The sequence below is a fragment of the Lepidothrix coronata genome, unplaced genomic scaffold (assembly GCF_001604755.1).
Source record: "Lepidothrix coronata isolate B3197 unplaced genomic scaffold, Lepidothrix_coronata-1.0 Scaffold23, whole genome shotgun sequence".
NCBI classification, from domain to species: Eukaryota; Metazoa; Chordata; class Aves; order Passeriformes; family Pipridae; genus Lepidothrix; species Lepidothrix coronata.
The window spans coordinates 6,618,991-6,642,816 of NW_016690203.1; the positions used below are offsets into that span (position 1 = coordinate 6,618,991).

The 23,826-nt window shown below is 40.1% G+C and overlaps 1 long non-coding RNA gene across 1 annotated transcript in view; it reads left to right on the forward strand.

The window, feature by feature from the left end:
- The window catches only part of LOC108494291, a 141,206-nt gene extending 117,711 nt beyond the window's left edge, over window positions 1-23,495 (forward strand). The window contains exon 4 of the long non-coding RNA XR_001873806.1: window positions 23,405-23,495. This is a non-coding gene — a long non-coding RNA (uncharacterized LOC108494291). The remainder of the gene's footprint in view (window positions 1-23,404) is intronic.
- Window positions 23,496-23,826: the final 331 nt, after the last annotated feature.

A 23,826-nucleotide genomic window follows, 5' to 3' on the forward strand; every position in this document is an offset into this window, starting at 1 on the left:
CACAACTAATAAATGAAATAAACCAGAAATGTATCCGATCATGTGCTTTATGATTTCATCTCTGGCTTTAATGAAGGCCTTTTGTGCACTCCAGGGACTTTCACTGATGCATGCAAATGAGGCCATTCAGTAAGATCTGTGATCAGGATATTTTCTTTCCATTATATTTTGATCCTGCCAGCTCTTATTTTGGCATTTGACTTGCACATATGAGTTCTGCAGAGCTACTGTTTGTAGCACCTTTTTTGGAACAATGGTGAGGGATTGAAAAGAATGGAAGGGATCTTAATTTCTAAACAGGTGCCTCTTTCAGCCAGATTCATGAGTTGTGAAGTAAGTGGCAGCATTATTTTGTATACATTTTATTTATTCTGAGTTCAGGACCACAGAGTCCACAGCAGGAATGCTGCTAACTTTTACACCCGTAAAAACCACTATTTACAAATGATTTTTGCATGCTGTGTTATTTGACTTCTGAAAGTGCTGAAGAATCAAGGTGTAAGAAAGTAACAAAATAAAACTTCTAATAGCGCATTTATTTTCTCTGCTTGGGTTTTTCAACAGTTTATTTATTAGGATAGTGGTTGTGCATCTAACACATTTTTGCATCAATGCTGACTGGGTGATTAGTTGTTCTTATTATCAAATATATTTTAAGGAAAGTAAAGGCAAGCATCGAAGACTAAGACAGCTTTTCTAAGGGACTCATCTGTTGTCATCTTTTCTGTGACATTTTCCACAATTAGATGTATTATTTCACTTCTATCATCACAGAGAAAAAAAAGGATGATCCTTGATTTTACCGTGTGCATTGTTGGTCCCCAGGAGAGTACCATCATAAATGCATTCATTTATTTCAGTGAGTTTAGTTTAGTCTTTGCTTATATATAGAAAGAAAATGTTCACAAATGTCTTTTGTATTGAAACATGGGAGTTTTTTAAAATTTATTATGCTTGAGAGTGAGCAGAGAATGTTATGATTGTCACTCCCTGCTGCTAAAATAAACACCTGGATTTATCAAAGCGTTTGTTCTAATCAGCAGGAGACGTTTATCTACAAAAAAGTTCTCTCCTCTTACGTATTGTCAAAGAATAGTATATCTCTACAATGTGTGTAGGAAACACTGTTCTTTTCCATTGCCTGAGATGAATGCCCTGTGCTTCACCCCCAGATTCCTGTATATGGGTTATTCTGTGCTCATGTGGCAGATGAGTCAGAAAAAAGATGCTAGTTTAGTGGCATTCTCTGCGGACTGACTCCTTTCCTTTCTGTCTTTACACCACATTAAATCTGTAATCTTATGTTAAACTGCGAAATTCTTCATGCTGGCATAAACCAGCTTTCCTTCTTCATCATTCCAGTCTGTTTCCTACTGATGTATGTGGTTTCGTGGAGTCAGTTTTGTAGGAATGTTGAGATCAGGAAATCAGATTCTTTAGAGCAAGGCCAATATAAGATGATATGAAACACAGTTTAGCTATATTAATGTAATTGCTGTCTTCATAAATCACATATTAGGTGATTAGAAAAAACAAATCTAATAAAATCTAATATATGACATTTCTATTTACAGTCCTTGCAATTATACATTAGTTTCACTAATCATAAGCTGACAGCTTCAATTACTGATGGGAGACCCCCTCATACCAAACTCTACAGATTTCCTCTTTTCTTGCACTTCTAGTAGGAGATATTCTGCCATTGGGGATATTTCTGTCAGTCTTTCTATCCACCCTCCTTACTCTTAGGACATTACCTTCACTGGTGAGATGTTGCTGATAAGATCTCCTCAAGTTGTCTTTTTTCTAGGCTGAGCAGTCCCAGCTCTCTTGGTCTCCCTCATATAACAGATGTGACTGGAATTATTCCTGCCCAAAGGCAGGACTTGTCATTTCCCTTTGAACTTTGTAAGATTCTTGTTACCCCGTTCTCCAACCTGCTGAGATCCTTCTGAAGTGTTTTCCAGGATTATTTGCTTCATTGCCTTCCCATGGATTAAAGTAAGGACTGACTGTTCTGTAGCCACCCAGATCTTCCTTCTTGCCCTTCTTGAAGTGACATTTGTTTTCTTATGGTCCTTGAGAAAGTCTGCCAGTTTGCTGTGACCTTTCATAGCTTAGTGAGAGGAGCCTCAAAATGACATTGACTGTCTCCTTCAGCACTTTTGGGTAGACCCCATTAGGCTAAAGAATTGAGTATGTAAAGTTTAAGTCTAATCCTAACCCAGTTCTTCTCCACCAGCAGTAAGTCTTCCTTTCTCCAGACTTTCCCATTGGTCTCAGGGACCTGAGATTTCAGAAGGCAAATCTTAACAGAAAAGAACCTCAGCTTTATCCATGTCCTTTGTCACCAGGTCCCTTGGCCCTTTCACATGAAGGATCCACATTTCCCCTGGTTTTCCTTGCGTTGCTGGTACTTCTCTAGTAGCTTTTCTTGCTCGCTTCACTTTTCTTGCCAGATTCAAAGGCTTGGCTTTTCTAACTCTGATAAATAGATTGTGGACAGAAACATACGTTTGCAGCTTGGCAGTTTTGCGGTAGCACCTGTGGGCAAAAGAATCCCGAAAGCTCCTGGGTAACGTGTGATACACAAAAATTAGGAGCAAGGATGCAATAAATTGGAAAAAGGTAATTTTTGAGTGCAAGGTCATTTGCAATAACCTTGATGTAAGAAAAATTTGCCTGGAAGTTGAAAAGTAAAGCTTTGGTTCCTTTTTTAAATTTTCCGCAACCATGTATTCTAATCAAACATTTTGAAAAAAACAGAATTTTTTTTATATTGAGCTGCAGAGCATAATATGTGCAAGACTTAGAAGGAAGAGGCAGGAATACCGCTTGGATCTCATGACATACTTTGCAGGAAGGGGCAGCAGGTAGCAGGATAGCAACTTGTTTCCTACACCATTGTTCCAAAGGGCAGGAAATGCACAGGGAGAATTTGAAGAGATTCATTGTGCTTTTTGCACAAAGCAAGCAGCCTGCCTGACCTTGTGATCATCTTAAATCCTAGTGGGGCAGAATGTTACAAGGCATGCACCACAGGTCTCAGAGAAGTGCAGAGGAGGAGACCTCCTCTACCAGAGCAGGAGGTGACAGTAGCAAAGTCCCCATTATGCTTTGTAGTGTTTTAGGCTGGGCAGACATGCAAATGCCATGCTGATCCAGTGAGTTCAGCCTTTTTTATCGTCTTGTTTTTATGTTGGGGAGTCTAAGACTTCCTTGGCTTTTGGTGCACATTTACAAAAATTTGAAGTACTGCATTGGATCATGGAAAACAGGCTATCGTGTCCTTCACTCAACCTGAGCTGGAAACATCCCTGTATCTTTCCTGACAGACGATTGTCTAACCTGTTCTTAGAAACCTTCAGTAAGAGTAATTTTCCAGTCATCCTTGGTAAACTACCCCAATTCCCCACTATCCTTAACAAAAGAGAAGTTCTTTTTCTGAAGTTCTGTGTAGAAAAATTTTGCTACAGTCTCAGTATGTGAAACAGTCTGCTGCTGAGATATGTGACATCTAAAAAAGTTCCTGGGTGCAAGCTTTTCTTTGCTGTGTAGTCTACACATTCATACATTTGCTTGCGTATTTCTTCTTCCTTTGTTATTTATCTTTCAGCTTTCCTTCATGTATATAATAAAAGACTGTTATTTGCTTGGGATTTTCTTGAGCCTGTTTAATAATAGTAAGTGTTAACTTATATACTTATTGGACCTTTCCAAATATACTAAAAATGATCTGTGGAAGCCATGTTAGAACATGCCCCAACTTTCTTTAGATCTGATGTCATCACAAAACCTCTGTCAATGATTTTTGGGCGGTCTTGGGAATTCAGTCCCAGCTGACTGGAAGCTGGGGAATGTTGTCCCTATTTTCAAGAAGGGCAAGAAGTGGGACCCTGGAAACTACAAGCCTGTCAGTCTCACTTCAGTGCCTGGTAAAGTTATGGAGTAGACTATTCTGGGAGGTACAGAAAAGCATCTGAAAGACAACCCAGTCGTTGGTCACAGCCAGGAGGCATCATGAGATAAAAGTCCTGCTAAACAAACCTGATTTCCCTTTATGACAAGGTAACCCACCTGGTTGATCAAGGGAAGCCAGTGGATGTAAATTTTTTGGATTTCAGTAAAGCTTTCGATACTATCTCTTACAGGATCCTTCTGGACAAAACGTCCAGCAAAGCTGGATAAACACATCATGTGGTGGTTGAGCAGTTGGCTCACAGGTTGGGCACAGAGGGTAATAGTGAATGGGGTAACATCAGACTGGCGACCTGTCACTAGTGGGGTTCAACAGGGCTGCATCTTAGGCCCTGTGCTCTTCAACATCTTCATAAATGGCTTGGATGCAGGACTGGAAGGGATACTAAGCAAATTTACAGATGACACTACACTGGGAGGAACTGTTGGCTCCCTCAAAGGCAGGGAGGCCCCGCAGAGAGACCTCAACAAATGAGAGGACTGGGCAATCACCAACCATATGAAGTTCAACAAGGGAAAGTGCTGGATTCTGTACCTGGGATGGGGCAATCTTAGATGTCCATACAGACTGGGGAATGAGATGCTGGAAAGCAGTGCCATGGAAAGGGACCTGGGGGTCTTGGTCGACGGCAAGTTGAATATGAGTCAGCAGTGCCCTGGCAGCCAGGAGGGCCAACCGTGTCCTGGGGGACATCAGGCAAAGCATCGCCAGCCGGTCGAGGGAGGGGATTGTCCCACTCTGCTCTGCACTGGTGAGGCCTCACCTTGAATGTTGTGAGCGGTTTTAGGCACCATAATATAAGAAAGATATTAAGCTCTTAGAGAGCATCCAAAGGAGGACAATGAAGATGGTGAAGGGCCTTGAGGGGAAGCTGTAGAAGGAGTGGCTGAGGTTACTTGATCTGTTCAGCCTGCAGAAGAGGAGACTGAGGGGAAACCTCATTGCAGTTACAACTTCCTCATGAGGGGAAGAGGAGGGGCAGACACTGATCTCTTCTCTGTGGTGGCCAATGACAGGACCCGAGGGAATGGCCTGAAATTGTGTCAGGGGAGGCTTAGGTTGGATATTAGAAAAGGGTTCTTCACCCAGAGGGTGGTTGAGTACTAGAAAAGGCTTCCCGGGGAAGTGGTCACAGCACCAAGCCTGACAGAGTTCAAGAAGCATTTGGATGATACTCTGAGGCACATGGTGTGACTCTTGGGGATGGTCCTGTGCAAGGCCAGGAGTTGGACTCAATGATCCTTGTGGATCCCTTCCAATTCAGCATATTCTGTGACACTGTGATTTCCTTTCCATTCAAGCCAGATCAGGTAGCTCTGAAGTTTGGGGAGCTGATGTGTTCTTGGAGCTTGACCAGCCAGAGGGTTGGACTGCAGGTGTGGCAGATGTGCAGAACCTGAAAATAAAATTGTTCTCGGTTCCCTAGTTTGGAGATTAACTGAAATTACAGGTTGTCCCTCTGCACTCTTATTTCCCTCTTTCTGCACATTAGGTGCAGAGGGTCTAGGGGATGCTGCAAAAAATGGTTTAATACCTACTGGCAGTAGACCTTGCTTATTGTGGAAGAAAAACCATGAGCTGTCATGTAGAGAAGTGCAATGTGCCACTGTGTCTCATGGAGCCCAAAATACCTCATTAACATTATACTAGCTTGATAAAATGAGACTGCATCACAGGAGTTTTTCCTGGGGAGACTCTTTTGGAGGGAAAAAAGGACTTGAAACAACAACCTGCCATTTTTGTGAGGTTTTCTGTGAACGCACTTGGCTTTTGAGTGCTCTTTGGTTACCAAGAAGATCCCACAGGACTTCCCAACAGTCTGTTGTAAAATGGTTCAGAAGGGCAGCTGTTTTAAAAGCCTGCGCTAGGCTCAACCTGCAGAAAGAGGCCATGTGCCACAGATTTTGTTGTGAGAAAGTGTACTCTACTGTATTGGCTATTAAAGTGCAAGGCTTCAAGTGCTATCTACTCCTTATGTAAGAGATTTTGTATGCAGTTATTAGGCTTCATTACCTGGGTTTTAAGTAGATGTGTAGGGCATTTAGATCAGTTGTCATCGGATAAGAACAACTCTTAAAATGAAGGCAAGCAATTCGTGTTTAATGTAGTAGAAAAAGGGGGAGCCAGCAGGAGGACTGGCAGGATGAAATAGAGGCAATGTGCTTGAGGCAGTAATCCAGAAAAATGATTTTTGCATTTTGAGTGGATTTCAGGGGGTAAGATTGCTTCTGTTACAGCCAGAAGGAAAGAGATTATCTCACATCTCAGGAACAATAATGAGGGACTGGAGGAGTGTTTTGATTTTATGAATAGAAAGGGAAGTCAAGGCACTGAAGATGCTAAAGCAAGCACAATTTTGAGCCAGTCCTGGGTGCATGGAGGCAGGCAGAGGACAAAGCCGAAGATGACACCTTGGCATCATGAGAAAGAAGTGATTGAAAGAGGAGAAGGTGAAGGGCAACTGCATGTTCCACTCTGTATCAGGGTGCGTTTGACCTGCAAGAAGTTTCCTTGGGGACTTCAGCATTCAGAAGTCTCTAACTTGACATTTTTTGTAGTGTCGTGCTATATTGTTGTCTAAACTCTGCAGTATGTTTGCAAACTCAGGTTTGCAATTTGCTGAAGCTGTGCCCCTCAGGAGTGTAGCTCACTGTTTCTCTGTAGATTAGGATGCTGGTCAGACTGTACTTTCAGTGAAGTATTGTGTTTCATCCCCCTGGTAAGGGGTGTGTATGAATATCTACATACTAGAATGGAGCCTAGACCATGAAAAGGAACAGTCTGAGACTTGTTAGGACAAAAGCATGAACTTCTAAATGCAAACATTTTGGGTTCTGGTTAAAATACTGTTCCTTAATGTATAAAAGAAAAATTGATCATTTTTATAGAAAGCAAGTGTATTTTGTGAAATACATTGCTTACAAATAAGTTTATTTTTCTTACAAATGTGGGTAGAGCCCTTCCCAAATCTTCGTTTGTAAAGCCTAGCCATGATTTTTCTACTAGAGTCACAGATTTATTTCTGCCAATCCTATTTTAATCTCTATTTCCTGTTTGTTTTCACCATTTGTAGACTGGGAAGGAAGCTACTGTGTCTTACGGGTTTTCCACACTACTGTTTCTATTTCTGCTATGAGAAATTAGTCCTTAAAGCAGTGTAGCAAAATACATTTTCTCAGAGTTTTTGGTAGACTGCAAAGAAGTTGGAACCAGTGGAGAAAATTAAGATAATAACAGTCATTTTTTTCATAAAATTCATGACAAGTAGGAAATGGAATAGAAATTGTGTGTTACAGAAGGATTTTTACTGTGTTGCAATTATGATAAGCCCTGGACAACACATGGTAAAATTATGATGCCTTTGAAGGAATGTTTCCACCAAAGCTTGTTCTTGTTTTGGACAGGAAGTTTACACAGATTTAGCTTTAAACCTTACCATATTTATATCTGTGTATACCTATAGACATTCAGTAAATTTCAGTAAAATTCTTTGGTGAAACTTCTTTTGGGTTTTTAAGAGGTAATATTTTCAAGTAATGTACTTAATCATTTTACCTGCTGGTTTACCTTTACCTAGTGAGGCAGCTTGGATTAAGAAATTCAGCTGCTTCTGCTTAATGGTTTTCTTCCTGCCCTTACAGAACAATGCTTTTTTGTTTGGTCTCTTAGCGCTTCAGGTGAAAAATATAAAATTCCTGAAAACCTGTCTTTCTACTTATTGAAGCAGTTTTTGAAAATATTACTTTTCACTTTAAGATTTTATAAATACAGTGCATTTGCTTTCTCCCCACTTTCTCGAACTACTAATTTCATCGGTAGGGGAATACTTTTTGTGATAAATGTGCTGGATTTTTTTGTGTTGTAACAAGTCTTTGATCACCCTGTCTATCTGAGAAGCAGCTACAGTAGCGCGTAGCCCAGGGCTGAAATCTGTATGTAGCAGGCCTGCTGTATTTTTTCCGGTTTTGGGCTTAGCTAGGGCCTGTGAAATAGCAGCAAATCTGGGTGCCATCTGGACTTGCTCTCTCTGCTCAGGCGGAGTCTGGGAGGCAGTGTTAGTTGTTTTTTTTTTCTTTTTTTTTTTTTCCCTAATTGCACTGTGGGACAACCCCAAGTTTTTCCCAGGATTATGAAAACACAATGTCTGCCTTTCCCAAATCTTTTGAGGTTGCCCTTTTTTTTCTGAGGGAGGCCATGAAAATCACTGCATAATGGGCTTGGTTAAAGCATTCATGTCAGATGTGACTTGAATAAACCCTGGAGCTAATCTCACATGAAGCCTACTTGTTTACTTAAACTGAATGAAGAATTAATAAAATAATAAGTTGATTTCAGTGAGGTTTTCTAATCAGTTTGTTTATTCCTGGAATCATAATGGATAATTGCAGAGAATAATTTTGAATTCTATTGTATTTTCTCTTCTCAAAATGCAAAACCACAAATACAAGGACAGCACATATAGAAAAGAGGGAGAGTCCAAGTATGTAACTACTGGGGGGGGAAAAATATTTTAAAAACCCCAATATTCACCTTTTTCTGAATATTTGCTTTGGATTTAGGGTTGCATTAGATTCTGTTGTGTGTTTATGTCAACTGATTCTGTGTTGCAAGAATTTGCTAAATACTTAGCCTTGCTTTGCCCAGTGTAGCTGAGGACTTATTTGCTTGTGAAAATGATGGGAGAAGTGTGTCCTTTTTCTGTTAAAAGAAATCAGCATTTGTCATTTACATATGTTGTTATTCCAAACACTTCCACCATATCCATTTTCTTCAGAAGACTGAATTGCAGAGGTGAGATACATTGATTGAAAAAGCATGACAGTGAACAGTGCCTTGTCTGTCTTCCTCCTCTCACCCCCTCCCCAAAGTACCACGAATTAATGAACATGTATTGGTTATCTGCTTGCAAAACCAGCATTGATACAAAGCCCTTAAGTTTTGCTGTAAAGTAAATTAAGTGCGGATGGCAGCGAGTAAACTGTAAACTTTGTTATACTACATTATTACCATAATTGCCTTGTGTAACATGGTTTACAGTGGATTTTTAAATGATGATCCCTCAAGATAATTTGAACAGCACAAAAGAAAATTACATTTCTCTTGCTGAGGACAAAGACAGAGAATTCCTGACTCACACCAGTGAATGTGCTTTGTTTGTCTTTCCCCTGAAGATGGGTCACTGGTATGATCACAGTCTGGAGCAGCTGCCCTCTTATTCAAATTGGGAGTGGGGGTTGCAGGACTATATTTCCTATTTGATGAAAATTCAGAAAAAAACCCCTTCTGGAAATAACCCTTTAGAAATATTGCATACAGTCAAGGTACTTAGCCTTTTGATATTACATTATAATTTATGTTGGTGAAAGTTTAAACATTTTGACTCCTAGAACATCCAAAACATGATAAATATTTGCTAAATTTCAATTATATGAGAGGTCTAGAAGAAGACGGTTCAAGTGTTTACTTCCAATGTGCTAATGTAGCATGCTCTTTCTGGTATGATAATCTTATCATACTGATGTGTGAAGTGTCAAAATGATGGGTGAAGGTTTTCCTGTAATCTGAAGGGTCATGTTTAGGTTTTTAATACATATTTTTTAAGAGGCTTCTGTCTGACACTGTCTTTTAGTGGGACAGCACTGTTGTCTTTGCAGCAGAAAAGCTTTGTGTGTTGCCACTGCTACCATATTCCACTGAGAAAAGTGGCAGGCACTAAGATGTGATCTGCTGATATTCTTGGGCAGAAGGCTTTTCCAGACATAGAATACTAATTGTCAAAAAGAAAGCTAGTGGTTTTTGCTTCCTGTTTCCTAACACTTGAAGGAATCTTTTATGACTCTTACCAATGAGATTACACTTAAACGAGAGATGTTGCAATTTGTCACTGAGGTAGCTTTGGCAATGGGGGCTGATGCAGGAGACATGAAGGAAAATCAAGCATGCTGTAGCATTAGTGTTCATTTCATAAGTTTTAAGTGGTGACTTGGTGTTCCACCAGCTTTTTACCAAGACTTGGAATATTTTGCAATGTTGTAGTTTACAATAGCTTTCCTCTCTTAAGATTTGAGGTGGAAGAGTTGTCTATTTGCCAATATCTTGTTTTCTTAGGAGACTCTTGCCTAAATTTGTGTGTTCAGTGGTGACTGAGCAGCATTCAAAGCTACTAATTTGAGGTTTATGAGACATTAATAAATTAAATATTTCTAGCTATCATCTGATGATAAGCATGCATTATGGCAGAAAGGAGCAGATCGGCCAAGCTTCCTCTGACTTCTATTTTTAGGACTTGAGTTTTCCTCTGTTTGAAAAACTTCTGTTGTTCGTCTGACTTTCCTTGTTTGATTTGCAAGTTTATGCTGTTGCCTATTGAGTTTCCATGCCCATGAGTTAATTTCTCTTCCTTTACATTCCTCAGGTGGTTTAAGACAGAGTGAGTCAGTGTTTTGCAGGTAAAGGTTTAGACAAGTAATGGATAAAATAATAATAAAGGCTCTGTCTAGATTTTTATCTTGGTGAAGCAGAGGCAGACGGTTGAGAGACGAAGATGAATCTGGGTGGTCTTGATGCTGCCGTGAGGATGGATGTTCACAGCTGGGAACATCCCTGGGATGTTTCTTCTTCATTTCTCCCTGGGAACAGGGAGAAAAAAAAGGATTCTGAAATTATGAAATAAGTATATTGAATAACAGTGTTTTGCTGTGCAAGAAGCCTATCGTGTTTGAAAAGTAATCCAACTAGCTATTTTAGCATTGCTTATCTTAAAAGCAGCAGCAAGTAACGCTATTGCAGACAGGAGTACCTTGTTTACTGGGGGGATAGAAAAACTGTTCTACAAGAATAAAGACCTTCTGGGAAGTTAAGCCACAACACCCCTCACAGACATTTGTTTGTCTTTTAACAAATCATGTTTTCAACAAATGAGATTTGAAGCATTTCAGTGACATAGAGAAGTTTATGGAAAAGTGCATTACTAGGGCTGTAACTGAAGTGATTTCATAGTTTATTTTTAGACACTTTAGATTGAAGGTTGCTAATTGACAGTGGGAGTTAGAAGGGAAGGTTTGCTTGGAGTTGGGTTAAGCCGAGGTTATCTGTATTTGTCTCAAGCCTAGGAGAGCTGGCAGGAGAATTGACTAAACTTTGTGAACTTGTGCAGACCTGACCCTTAACATGCTCACACACACACATGCGCAGACATACATGCATCCTTGAATGCTTTCTCAGCCTTCCATTCTAGCCAGCTTCACTAACAAGCATACCACAATCCTTTCCAGCCCACACTGGGAGGATGTTAAATAATTTTTATCCTAAAACTCCTGCTCCCTCCTCCTCTTTAACTTTCCCATCCACCCCCTGTATGTTCCCATTGTGGGGAAGAACGAGTGCTGTTTTCTCTTATCTCTTTGGCTATGAGGGTAGTTTCACAACTGCTCCATGTTTAAGTTTTTCACCTACCACAGACTTAATGTATTAAAGTGGGCCAAATCTGGCACTCCTTATCCCAGACAAAAGTTTTATTGAAGTCTTTGGGAACTGTGCCTGGGACTCTGTGAGATTGCAGGCAGTGGTATTTAAAAGAGGTTTCCACAGTCACTTGATTTGATTGAAGTGAATTTTTTGGTTTTTTTTTAGTGAAGGTAGCTTAATCAAGACAGCGCTTTCAAGTCTGAAATCATCTCTTATGAAGTTACCTGGGAGGAGGTTCGAAATACCTCAGTTAATGTTTTCACATCTCTACGCATCAGTTGCCAGCCATATCTACTCTTTCCCTTCTGTTTGAAGGCAAACTCTAAGAGAGATGTCATTTATTTTCCCCCTTCAAGGTTAGGCTGGACAGTCTTGGATTCTGAAAGGAGAAGCTATGACAGCTTGTTATAAGGTACAACTGATTGTCTGCAAGTGATGTGATGAAAGAAACAGTCTAGTTGGTATTCTGACTTTACAACACTAATAAAAGGCTTGGGGCGGGGGGGATTTAAACCCCCTTTGCATGCACAGACATACACGCCTGCATTCTCTCGCTGAAACAGTAGCGGGGTAAAAATTACTTCTTTTGAGGAGGGTAAGTTCATAGAGTTTTTGATCCAGTGGGGGCAAAATAGTACCGGGGTGAATTGGCAATGAAGAGGGAATTGGTCTGTGAAGTTAGCTATGATAGCCCCACATGGATTCGGGCAGGAAATATGCTCCTCACCATATAGCATCATGTTTGCTAGAAAAGCCAAAGCTGTAAGTCAATCTGTTGCCTGTAGGACTTTTCTGTATTTATGGTAAAAAGATGATAGATGTATTTCTTTTAAGACTTCAAAGGAAGAAAATGAAAGGGAAAAAGTTAAACTCTGTCAAAATCCACCAAAATACCAATATGTCAGCTCCTGAATAGGCTGTGCAAGGAGGTGCTGTTGTAATCAAGGGAAATAAAATGTAGAGAATTGAAGTGTAGGAGATATACTGGATACTCATTAAGCAGTTAAAAAAGATTATTAAAATAAAGCCTTCTCTAAGAGTGAAAGAAATTAGGAAATGATGCCTTCACTGAAAAGACATTTATTTCTGTCTGAGGCATCATTCATTATAAGGTTATAGGAAAGGCCATGCTAATATCATGTTCTTTTGCCCTCAGCTTCATCACTGATGCTGATATCCCAGGTGCCTTTGTAAGAGCCTCACGCTCAGGTCAGAGATCTGGCCCTCCTGATCTGATCCAACTTGTGGATTGCAGCAGGAGATTTACTGTCTTGGGGTGGGAGCTCCTTTTTTCTCAAACTCAGAAACAGTCTAAAAATCTAGCGCACTACTTGTAGCCGGAGAGAAACAGAAGGGCAAATTACTTCTAACTGGACTGCAGTGAGACCACAAGCTCATTTAGTGAAAGGATTTTGTGGTGGAAGGAGGTGGAGGCAGAGGCTGAGGATTCAGCCCAGTGAAGAGGCCACAACATTGCAGCTGTGGCAGTTTGGTGTAATGGCTTCTGTAATCTACTGGTGCTTTATGTCTTTTCCAACTGAGCTTAAAAAAGGTTTGCCTCTAACTACTGCATTTCCCAAAAGAAACCACTTTAATACTTGTTGTTTTTTCCTGTGGAAACCTTGATGAGAGCCTCTCTGTTGTTTGCTCACTTCACAAGTCCTCTTGGCATTGCTGTCTTGTCTCTGACTTCTTGGTGACTTGTTCCCGACAGTGCTTTTCCTCACAACTCGTGCAATGAGTGTATGACCAGAATACACTTGTCCACTTACATGGGTGTTTAACTGAAATTTATGGTGGTCTGTTGAAGTTACTAGAACTTAAACATAAAAATGTACTACTTTTTTTTTTTACTAAGGGTTATTTCCATAGTGTGTACATGTAAGAAGGAGCTGGGGCAAATGCTTAATAGCACACTAAGGAAAACTAAACCTCTTCTCTCAGGCTGGGTTGTATTATTTTGAAACAATCATATCTATGTCTTTTGGAGTTTAATCCTTGCCAAGATTTCTGTTTGTGGTTTACTTGCATACTTGCATTGTGCCATTTCATCTCCACAGCAGTTTTTTTGCCGTGTTAATCTTTTTCTCAATTGTTACATTTTCCCTTTTTTTCTGCCTGAAAAAAATCCTTCTGTTTTGACTTGTTTTTGTATTTTTTTCCAATCATGGAAACACAGCTGAATGTGTTGGACTAGTGGTTGAATTTCTGTTGCTCAGCTCTTTTTTATGATATTTGCCTTTACAGTGTGATTTGTACAGCAATTAACATTCGTCCAGGCTGAGAAGAATGCTAATGGAAGGCTGTCTGTGAGCTGAGAGAGTGAGAGAGCAGCAAAAGAGGTCTGGGAGTAGAAAGCTTAAACAGTGAGGTTAAACGGGTCAAATGAGAAGTAACAGTCAGTTGAAAGAATAGTCCAGGGGATTAGAAGAAGGGATGAAGCTTAATGGCCAGGTTTTGCAATGAGGTTGTTACTTATGTGTAGGTAAATTGTCTTTGTTTTGACATCAATATATAGAAGTTTGGCTTTGTCTCTGAAGCTCAAAATGTTATTTTGCATAACAACAAAAAGTCTGATTTTTTGCATATTGCCTTTCCCACATAGCTCTGACTTACTGAGATGCTAGCACTCTCCACAGAGGTAGTTCCTTTTAGACTTCCCTTCACTGAAAAACTAAATACCTTCAGCTGGCAAAGACAGGTAATGGTTTGCAGCCTGCCTGTTGCTATCTCACCGGTGCACACAACTCAGTTTCAATAGTAAGACACCACAAATGTTATCAGCATGTTTTTCCTTTTCCCATGTACAAACAGAGTCCAAGATCAGATAAAGGAAATGTCATGTTGACCTGTGGTTGCCTCTGAAATATTTTTGACTCTTGACTTCATGAGTTAGTTGTCTTTATCTGAGGCAGATTTCATGTCTCTGATGGTGAAACCAATTTTTCCATCATGTGTTAGTACTGTGAAATGGAAGATCCCTATGACTCTTGACAGCAGAACTAAGAATTGTTCTGCTGTCCATGACTTGAAAAATAGCAATAAACTAAATGCTTCTGGTACACTCTGTGTTTGAAATACATTAGCAATGTATTCCAGGAAGGAGCAAAGTTGAAATGTGTATTACACTGTTTTCTCTTATTCTTTGTAGATGACTTCCCCATATTTAAATGTAACAGGGCAATCAGAGCATAAATGTGTGCTCTGATGAGAAATGAGAACTGGAGGTGCAGGCTAGATGGGATTTCTTGATTTCCCTCTGAGAGGAGCTCTGACAAGTCCAGAGAAAGTTTTGCATAGGATGTTCAGGATTGTTGCTACAGATCACCTTTCTTTTCTCTAGTGAGCAGATGCAAGAATTGGGTTCTTTTCTAAAATTCATCAAGCCTTTGCTGATTTATGATTCTATGCTAATGGTTTTCCATTTTGTGCAGAAACATCTTTCCTTGTCTTGTTATGTGTAATGATAATGAATAATGAGGAAATGGCTTCATAGATGATAAAGGACATTATGAAAGTCCTGCTGTGAGTTTAACTGTAAGCTAAATTGTGTTCAAATCATCAGCTTTGGGCACAGCTCTCCTGCTGTGTTTCATCTTTCCTTCCTCCATTCTCTGCTCTCTGATAGGCTTTGCAGCCTGCTCTTTGCCAAGAAAGCAGAAAGCATTGGAAAGAAAGTGGAGTTAATTATATTTAATGGTGGGTCAGGAAGGGGGGAGGAATGATAAGATTTTGATATCAAGAGCCAGCATCAATGCTGAATATACACATGCTTTCAAGTTTGTTTCATTAAAATGGTTTCAAAAAGAACTCCTTCAGAAATATTGGTCATCTTGGCAAAGCACCATGATAATTTTTTTGAAATGTGAACTCTGGAAGACCTAACCCTGGGCCCATTAAAAAACCCCTTTCTACCTGCCCCCTGTAGCATACTTTAAGCTCTGCCTGCACTGACTTCTGAGAAGGACATGTCTTGTGGATCTTCATCTCTCCTGGTGCTCTGAAGTGGTGGCAGGTCTGTGAGCATCACAGCGGACTGCTCATTGCTCCCTTGGCCTTTCAGTGAGGCTGCTGTGCTCTGGTCTGGCTCCCATGCAGTGTTGGGACCATGGCAGGGGATGTCTACACAGACTCAGAAGCACTTTCAAACAACAGACACATGTACCTAGTGGTGTGGCAGGGTTTGCAAGGAAAGGTTTATAGAGAATTTAGAACCTGTCTCCCCTGCACCTTCTTGCTTCAGACCTTGCTGAGCCATCTTGGAGTAAACTGGTGCTTTTATGTAGTGTAAGAAAGAAATATTGAGTCCCAAAAGTGTGACTGTACTACAGCTCAGAGGCAGCGCAGGGTTGATGCACCTGTGAGCAGTCCTGGAGCCAAGTCACTTACTGCCCACTCAAAAATCAAGTCACATTTGATACTAACATATAACCTGCCCCACACAGAACTGCAAACAGCTATTTCTCCGCCTCTCCATTTGTGGGCATTGGTGGTTTTGACGTACCAAAAAAAGGTGCCTTCTGTACTGCTGCTGCTGCTGCCCATGCCATCTTTGATGAAACATACTGCTTCATATAGGAAGGACATTGCGTCTTGCAAATTAGAGGTGTGGGTGTCTGTCTCTAAATCCCCTCAGTTGTGTTCTCCCCAGACCACGCACCAGCCTGTTTTAAGGAGCTGCCTGCTGCAGGCCCAAGAGCTGATGCAGGCTTGCCACGCCAGGGAGGCTGGGTCCCTTCTCAGCTTGCCAGGGAAGCTGATAGGAACCCATTAGGGTATGTGTTTCCTCACCAGCTATTTCAGTCTGTTATGTTTTCATGAAATATTTTTGTTCAGCTGATGAGGATTTTACTTTTCTGATGAACAAGATTCCTGTCAGAAAATACCAGTCAGAGCTGGAAAAGGAGTTACACAGAAATATATTGTTATAATAATACCAGAGAAAATTTCCAAGCATGATCTGAATGCAAGTCTTGATTTCTTTTGCTATGGGTCAGAGGAGCGTAAACTGTCCCTTTCATCTGTGTAGTGTTGGATTCTGGGACAGAAATGCTTGGTATTCAGTATTTGGTATTTTATTTTAACTATTTTTTTGCTGAAAAGTGATAAAGATCCAAATAGTGTCCATTTTTGTAATAATATAGTGACTGGTCTAGTCTCAGAACTTACAAGGCTCTTGGTAGTTAAAGGCTGCAAGCTTTTATCTTTGGCAATTTCTATTCTAGCTGTGTAACTTATAGCAGAAGCTGAGATTCAGGATGGCACAGGTTAAGCAAAATTTGATATATTAAGTAATGCAAGAGGTATTGTAGAGAATTTGTTTCAATTGTCATGGTTTTTAATGGGAAGAAAATGAAATGCACTTAGTTTTTAAGTCTACACTGCACAAGGGTGGAGTCTTAGTATCCTGAGATTTTAGTGAATATTTGATATTACATATTATACATAAATGATCTACCAAATAAACATGGGATAAAAACTTTTGAGTAATGCGGGGCAACTTCCTTAAAAATGTCAAAATGTGTATTCCTACTTGCGTGTTGTTGACTTCAACCCCCTATAGTAGGTTGGGTATGGTAAAAGCTTATACCCCAACCTCATTTTTTCTTCTGAAACTGACAGTGCCCTCCTGAGTTCAAGGCATTTTAAAGATTTTTATACTTTATATTTAAGAAGAATGATAGTTGAAGATAAACCTGATTTATTCTTCTTCCCCAAATAAGTTGTGATTAACCTCATCATTTTAGTTTATTTCTGAGTAGTTGCTAATTCTTTTTGAGGGCTATGTATAGTGGACTCATTTGTTGCCAAAATTAATTACATATATAAGGAAAGTTTGTAGCTAAACAGAAGCTGTGGAAGCAGAGGAAGCTCTTTCCTTTTTGAAATCTGACCACTTGAAACTACCCATAGTGTCTGGAAACCTGGAAGCTGATGCTCTGTAGTTTTGTTTCTGTGGTCATTATATTCCTTGGTGCACATAATGAATATATTTTTTTAAGAGTGAAAAATGCAAAAGCGCATAGGTAATTTTAATAATTAAATTTTTGCTTGTGTTTTCTTTCAATTTTAAAAAATGAATGTAAAAGATAAAATTATGTATATTATAAACAAGGCCCTTTGAGCACTTTGAAACAGGATGTTCTACTAGTCTGTGCTCAGAGTCATGGTTCAGCTACAACTTGATAGAATAAGGCATTAAAGGGTGCGTAAAGATTTAAGAGCGCAGACATTGCTGGGTGTCTTGTGCTGTCATCAACAAAGATAAAATAATATGTCCTTTATTAAGTCCTTGTCCATTGATAGCTATTATTCAGATTATACCTAGAATATCTCATAAAAGATTTAAAACCAGAACAAACACTACAACAGACATTTAGCTGGCAAGTTGTAGAAGTTATGCAACTCTCCGCCAGACACGGAGCTGCTAGTTTTTAATTCGAAGGGAGCAATCTTCCAAGTTTTATTCACAGAGTTATATTCTACTGGATTTAGTGACCTACTGTTAGTGAACTTTCATGTGAAGATATATCTAAAGTAATTTTTTCAGTCTTTTTGTAATTTAAACAAAATTTCAGATGGCAGGCTTGTTTTACAATTGACTATCTTTACAGCTAATTTTCAAGGAGTGCGTGCATTTACATGCATATTGTGGTTTTAGTATATAAAAAAAAGGTTTTCCTATCAAGAAGAAAATGAGCAAAAAGAAGATAGATCATCTTTTTCTATTTCTGTTTTGAGTTGATTCTGATGCAAAGCTACATAATGCAAAGTTTTTGTGTCTGAAGAAGTTGGATTGGCAACTCAGGACTGTGATCAGTTGTGTGGCAGATAACCTAAGGTATGCAGCTGTATAACAGGCCAACTTAAAAATAGTGAACTGCTGGGCATGCATACCTTCCTTTCAGCCTTAAGCTTCCCATGGAGAAGCCCAGGAGAAGCAAAGCTTTTCTTGCAGCGGTGGAGTTCAGTGATACTTCAGCAGTGCAGGCCAGGGTGTACAGAGGCCCCTGTGTGGGGTGGGGGGAGAGCCCCAGGGTGGGACCATCTCAGGGCTGGGTTTCTCACACAGGTGTTTGCAGACAGGGCCCCTGGGTACCTGCCTCAGCTCTCTCAGAAGCTGTAGACACTGTGCTTTGTAAGGCTAGCTGAAGGGTGCAGATGTTTGCAGGAATGCTTCTGGAAGTTGTGAAATGTTGTTGGAATTGAAAGTGAGATGAGAAGCAAGAGGGGGTAATGTTTTGGGATGCTGTGCTAAGAACCTGAGGCTAATCAGGTGTAATGAAGTTTACGATGTCTGCCTGAAGGTATTTGCAACGTAGAGTGGCAGCTGTGAAGGGCAGATTACAGCTTTCATCTTGCTTGCATGCAGGAGATGCGTTCAGTGGGAGATAGGACCAGCATCCATTACTTGCTTGAGCGCCCACTCTCTGTGGGCCTCTGTGCTTTGTTTTTCTCTCAGCCCTGACTCTAACCTGAACTTTACACTCAGCCCTAGACCAGGTCCCCCAGCCATGGCCCAGATGAGGAGTTTCACGCAGCCCCGTTTTCTTGGCATCTTGCCTGGAGCAGGCCCTATCTAGCCCCACTCTGTGTGTGGGCCTTTGGGCTATCTCGTTCATCCTGAGCCCTAGTTTTATGTTGCACTCTGAGCTAAGGGCATACATAACAGGCAAGTTCCCTTTGCTCCTATGGGAAATGGCACAACAAGGTTGTCTTGATGCTTTTTCTCTGTGATGGAGGATGCAACGAGTCCTGATGCTGCTGTTGTTCCTCCTATTCCATACCAGTGGGGGATGATAGGGGTCCCAGCATGAAATAGGGAACTGGGTGCGACTGTCATAGCATATGTGGCCTTTGGATTGATGTGAGCCAGATTTGTATGGTTTGCCTTCTCTCCTATTGTATTTCTTGATGACGAGGTGAGAGGGGGGGATTCAGACCATCTTCTCTCCTGAGGTCCTTGTGGATCACATTATGTATGGTTTTTAGTAAGTAAGCAAGACCCAAAACCTCCCTCCCTGCCCCCACAAAACCAAGCTGTGGCTGCACTGGATAGGCTTGAAATAGCTATAAGCAAACATTAATTACTTTTCTAAGGTTCTGAGGCTCAATTTACCACTTCTTTGATTATGTCCCTGTAAGCAATGTGGCCGAACTCCAGGTCATATTAACATTGTGTTGAAAAAGTGATATGATTTTACTTGTTAAAATAACAGTCAAAAGATCATTAGTGGTAGTGGGGGTTGTGAAAGTAATCTTTCTGGTTATAGGGACAGACACTGCACTTTTTGGAGGAGGGAAGATCAAGACTAATTTCTAGAAGTATATTTCTAGAAATATTTTTCAGAATTTCCAGGAAAATCTCACAATCAGTTGATTTTTGACTTACCCTAGTTCACAGTGTTTTTAAAGTAGAGATGGTGTTCTGCACACACTCCTCGTGTGCGTGCATGCATTCACATGGATATTCCTGCAAGACTGTTGTGGTAAAAAGCAATTGGCATTTACCAACTTTCTGCATCTGAAGCTGCTTCTTTTGGGCATTTGAACTGGTTCTCTGCAGCCTGGCCGCAACTGACCTTTCATGTGCAACTCTACATGTCCAGAGCGCAAAGGCAGCACCATTTCAAATGTAATGCCACTGGAGAGGGGTCATGATGGAGGTTCCCCCTGCACAGGCACTTCTGTCTCCATCATGTGTGAAGCCATTCCACATAAGTGAAGGCCCCCATCAGCTGCAAGCCTAGGGTGGGCAGCATCCTTACTTTCTATAACTTCCTTGGACTGAAAACAGGGAAAAATGGGAATCTCACCATCTTGCCTGTCCAGTGGTGTGATTGGTAGCTGGGTCTGTTTTGGCAGAGCTGCACTCCACTCCTTCACAGGTGCATACCCCTGTGTGTGTACACACGGTCTTGGATGACCTTTCAGTAGGAAGATCCTGTGGAGGAAGATGTGTGCACATATGTGTTTAAGTGGCCTGATTTATTCCACTGTGTTTTATTTGATTGGTTCCTCTCCTCTCTTTCCCAAATGCTAGGAAGCCCTTGCATTTTTCTTTGCTATGTATGTTTGCCATATGTGTTTCAGATGGCTTTGGCAGTCTTTTGAAAAGAAGGATTGAGCTTCTGTGAGTATTCTAAATTGTTTTCCCTTATAGATTAAAAGTATTAAAAGATACATACTGGTGGTTGCCTGAGAAGGGCAGAGAAGGGAATGTACTCTTTTGTATCTCAGCCATGTGTCTTGTTTTAATTATTCCGTTAGCTCTTTCATGGAATATAGGCACATGGTTGCATAAAAAAATAAACAAAGTATTCTATCTGAGCATCTTCATAAAGATGGTATTGTTTTGAATATGTTAAAAAATTTTTGATTTCCAGAGACTGTGATAAAGGAAAGGAAGTATAGTATGGCTGAGTTGTGTATGCATGCTTGCTTGCACAAAAATGAGAAAAAATACCTATAGTGTGCTTTTAGAATTTAGGGACAATTCAAGAAATCAAGATACCCTTTGGCTTCAGTGCATCCAATCTGGAGAATGAACGTCAGGGTCTGCTCATTAAACAATTCATCTCTATTTTGGTGCCCATTCTGAAACTTCTGGCTTTCCTTTTTCACTCCAGCAGTCAGCAGATTTAAAGGTGTGTGTCTCTGTGTGTTTGAAGAAGCTATCAGATATTGGTGACAGCTGAGCTTTGAAATATTCTTTGAAACCAGCACAAAGTGCATGAGGAGTGAGTCATCATGAACATTTACAGACCATACTTGCTTCATGTGTTAGTCTTCTAATACTGAGCCTGTCTGATTGAGCTGGGGAAACTCACTTCATCATCATGCTCCTCAAAAAGCAGTCCAGTCACTAAAGCAAAAGATCTGAGCAACTTTTTTTATGATGCTAGTTTTGATTAATCAATCAAATTAAGATTTTCATCTTTTCTGTCACTGCCAGAGGGGTCCAAACTAGAGCATGATTTTCACCCCTCACGAGCTTCCATGAGTATCTTCCTTTTTGTAGTTTTAGCTACTTCAGTTAGAAAACATGAGGCTGTACATTTTGAAGGTAAAACTTTCCAGTTATGATTCCTCAGCAAGGAATTGAATTGAATTGAATGCGGCAAATTATGTTTAGTCACATAGACTCAGACAAGTTTGTAATAGGAAGATATTTTTGTTCGTAGATGCTGTGTCTGCTCCAGGTGTAAACCGAACCACCGGAAGTGTGCAAAAACAAAGCTTTCTGAGCCCCGGTGTAGTTATTCTGGGCAAGTTTCCAGCACGTGTGGAGAACACTACACCGTACACACATCACGACTATAAAAAAAACAGTCGTAAGTTTCTGAACTGGCTGTTTGCATAAACCACAAACTGCTGAATTGTCAAGACAGTGGCCTCAGCTGTAACCCTCACAGCGTGGTGTGTGCTTGTGCAGCATGGGCTCTTTCTGACTTACCACAGTGGTCAATATGCTGCATCTGTGCTTTTAAGAGTGTTTGTTAGTATGTGCTGCAGAACCTCTCCATATAAACTGGTGACCTTCGGCTTCAAACCTTAATGCAAAACTGGATGTTAATCACCGTCTCCCTTCTTACCTTGTAATTTTCTTTATTTTAACTCTTAAGCTTATAATTTGAACAAGGATCGTACTATGTAGGTGGCTAAGACTTGAACTTTTCTTGATTTTGATCAACCTCAGTGCGTTTTATTCATACTGTTAAAAAAGTGAAGGTGCACTTAACATGCTTAGATATATAAAAAAGTTTATTGCTGGCAAAATGTCCTTTCTTTTATCCTTCTCAGGATTTTCAGAATGTTTTACGGAAGTCAACTTTTATTTGACTTTCTGAGCATTGGAAGAATCTCTAATACTGTTGACAGGGTTGAATGCCTGGGTGACACAAGTCTGCCAGGCCTCAGTGTCTTCAGTTCACTCTGCATGGTTCAATGTTACAAACACATATGACAAAACTTTGTGATTTCAGACTGGAATGCCTGCTTATGTTGATTTTCTTTCAAGGTTATAGCCATGCACACAAAAATGCACACTGTATAATAGAAAAAATTGGTATCTATAATAATGTTACATAAAAATTAATTATAAATGTAAGAATAGGAAATAAATGGCATGGGGGCATATTTTTGTGAGAATGTACTTGCACGAGCTATGTGCAAATATGGATTTTTTTGTACTTCATCTTAGCTACTGTTTTGAATGTTTTATTACTGTTTACTTAGTAGGGCTGAAGTTCTGGTCTTACTTTTTGGCTGTTAAAACTGCAGTCGCCATCACACTGTAGCCTATGTTTCCAAGGTAGGCAGCAGATACTCTGTGTGCCTTTGGGAGTAGCAGAGGGCAAGGAGTGAGGGTGTGCTGGAAGGCTGCCCACAGGGTTCTGCAGTGTTAAGGGACATCAACCACTGCTGCTGCCCAGCACCTTTGTCCTGTGTTTGGACCTGATTTGTTAAAATAAATAGATAAAATCCGCTGAAAGCTAGTGACTGCAGAGAACAAGAAAATATGTGTCTGAGAGTAGATTTGTCTTCTGCTGACACAGTTTGGCTTCCTTTTTGTAGCATGAATGTTCAATAAATTTTATTTCTCAAGGCTGTGTTTTAAGAGCACATTCCAGGTTGTGTTCCTGTTCCAGAAAGGTTTTAGTAAGGAAGCATCCTGACTGAAATTTTGGACTTCGTCCAGTGACTAAAGACCTTGTGGTGCCCAACTGGTAAAAATCCTGAAATATAAGATTATGTACTTGCATAAAAACATTGTGTTTTCTGTCATCTTACAGTCATTTGACCTTGAATTAGAGCAAGGTCTTTGCATTGAGTATCTGAAAGATATAATATAATATAAATGAATTGTTTTAAAACACGTATTATTATACTTTAATTTTTTATCAGTGCGTTACATAAAGTTACTAAGTGTTCCTATTCTGGTTTTCTTTATTTTAGGCTTTAGTCACAGAGAAGCATGAGGATTTAGACCTCTGAAGTAGGTGTGAATGGATTTGAAGGGCTTACATGGAGGATTCTGAATTCCCTTCCTTCCTGCTCCAGGAAAGACGGGTGAGTGAATTATGAGGTAATTAGTAAGTAATGCAGTCCTCACTTCAGAAGGTTTTTAGTCAAAACAGTAAGATACAAGTCAGATGACTGTATGTAAGAATGGAATAAATTTCAGATACTACAGATACACCTCCTAATTACAGACGTCAGCCTTCAGTTTTCTGTTCCTGTTCCATAATAAGAGGGTTTTAATTAAAAAATAGTGTAATTTTTCTGTAAATCTCAGCCCCCTCCTACACTCACCAACTCCCTCTGATGTAGAATGTTCTATATTTGAAATGTCAAAGAAATCTGAACTGACAAAATTA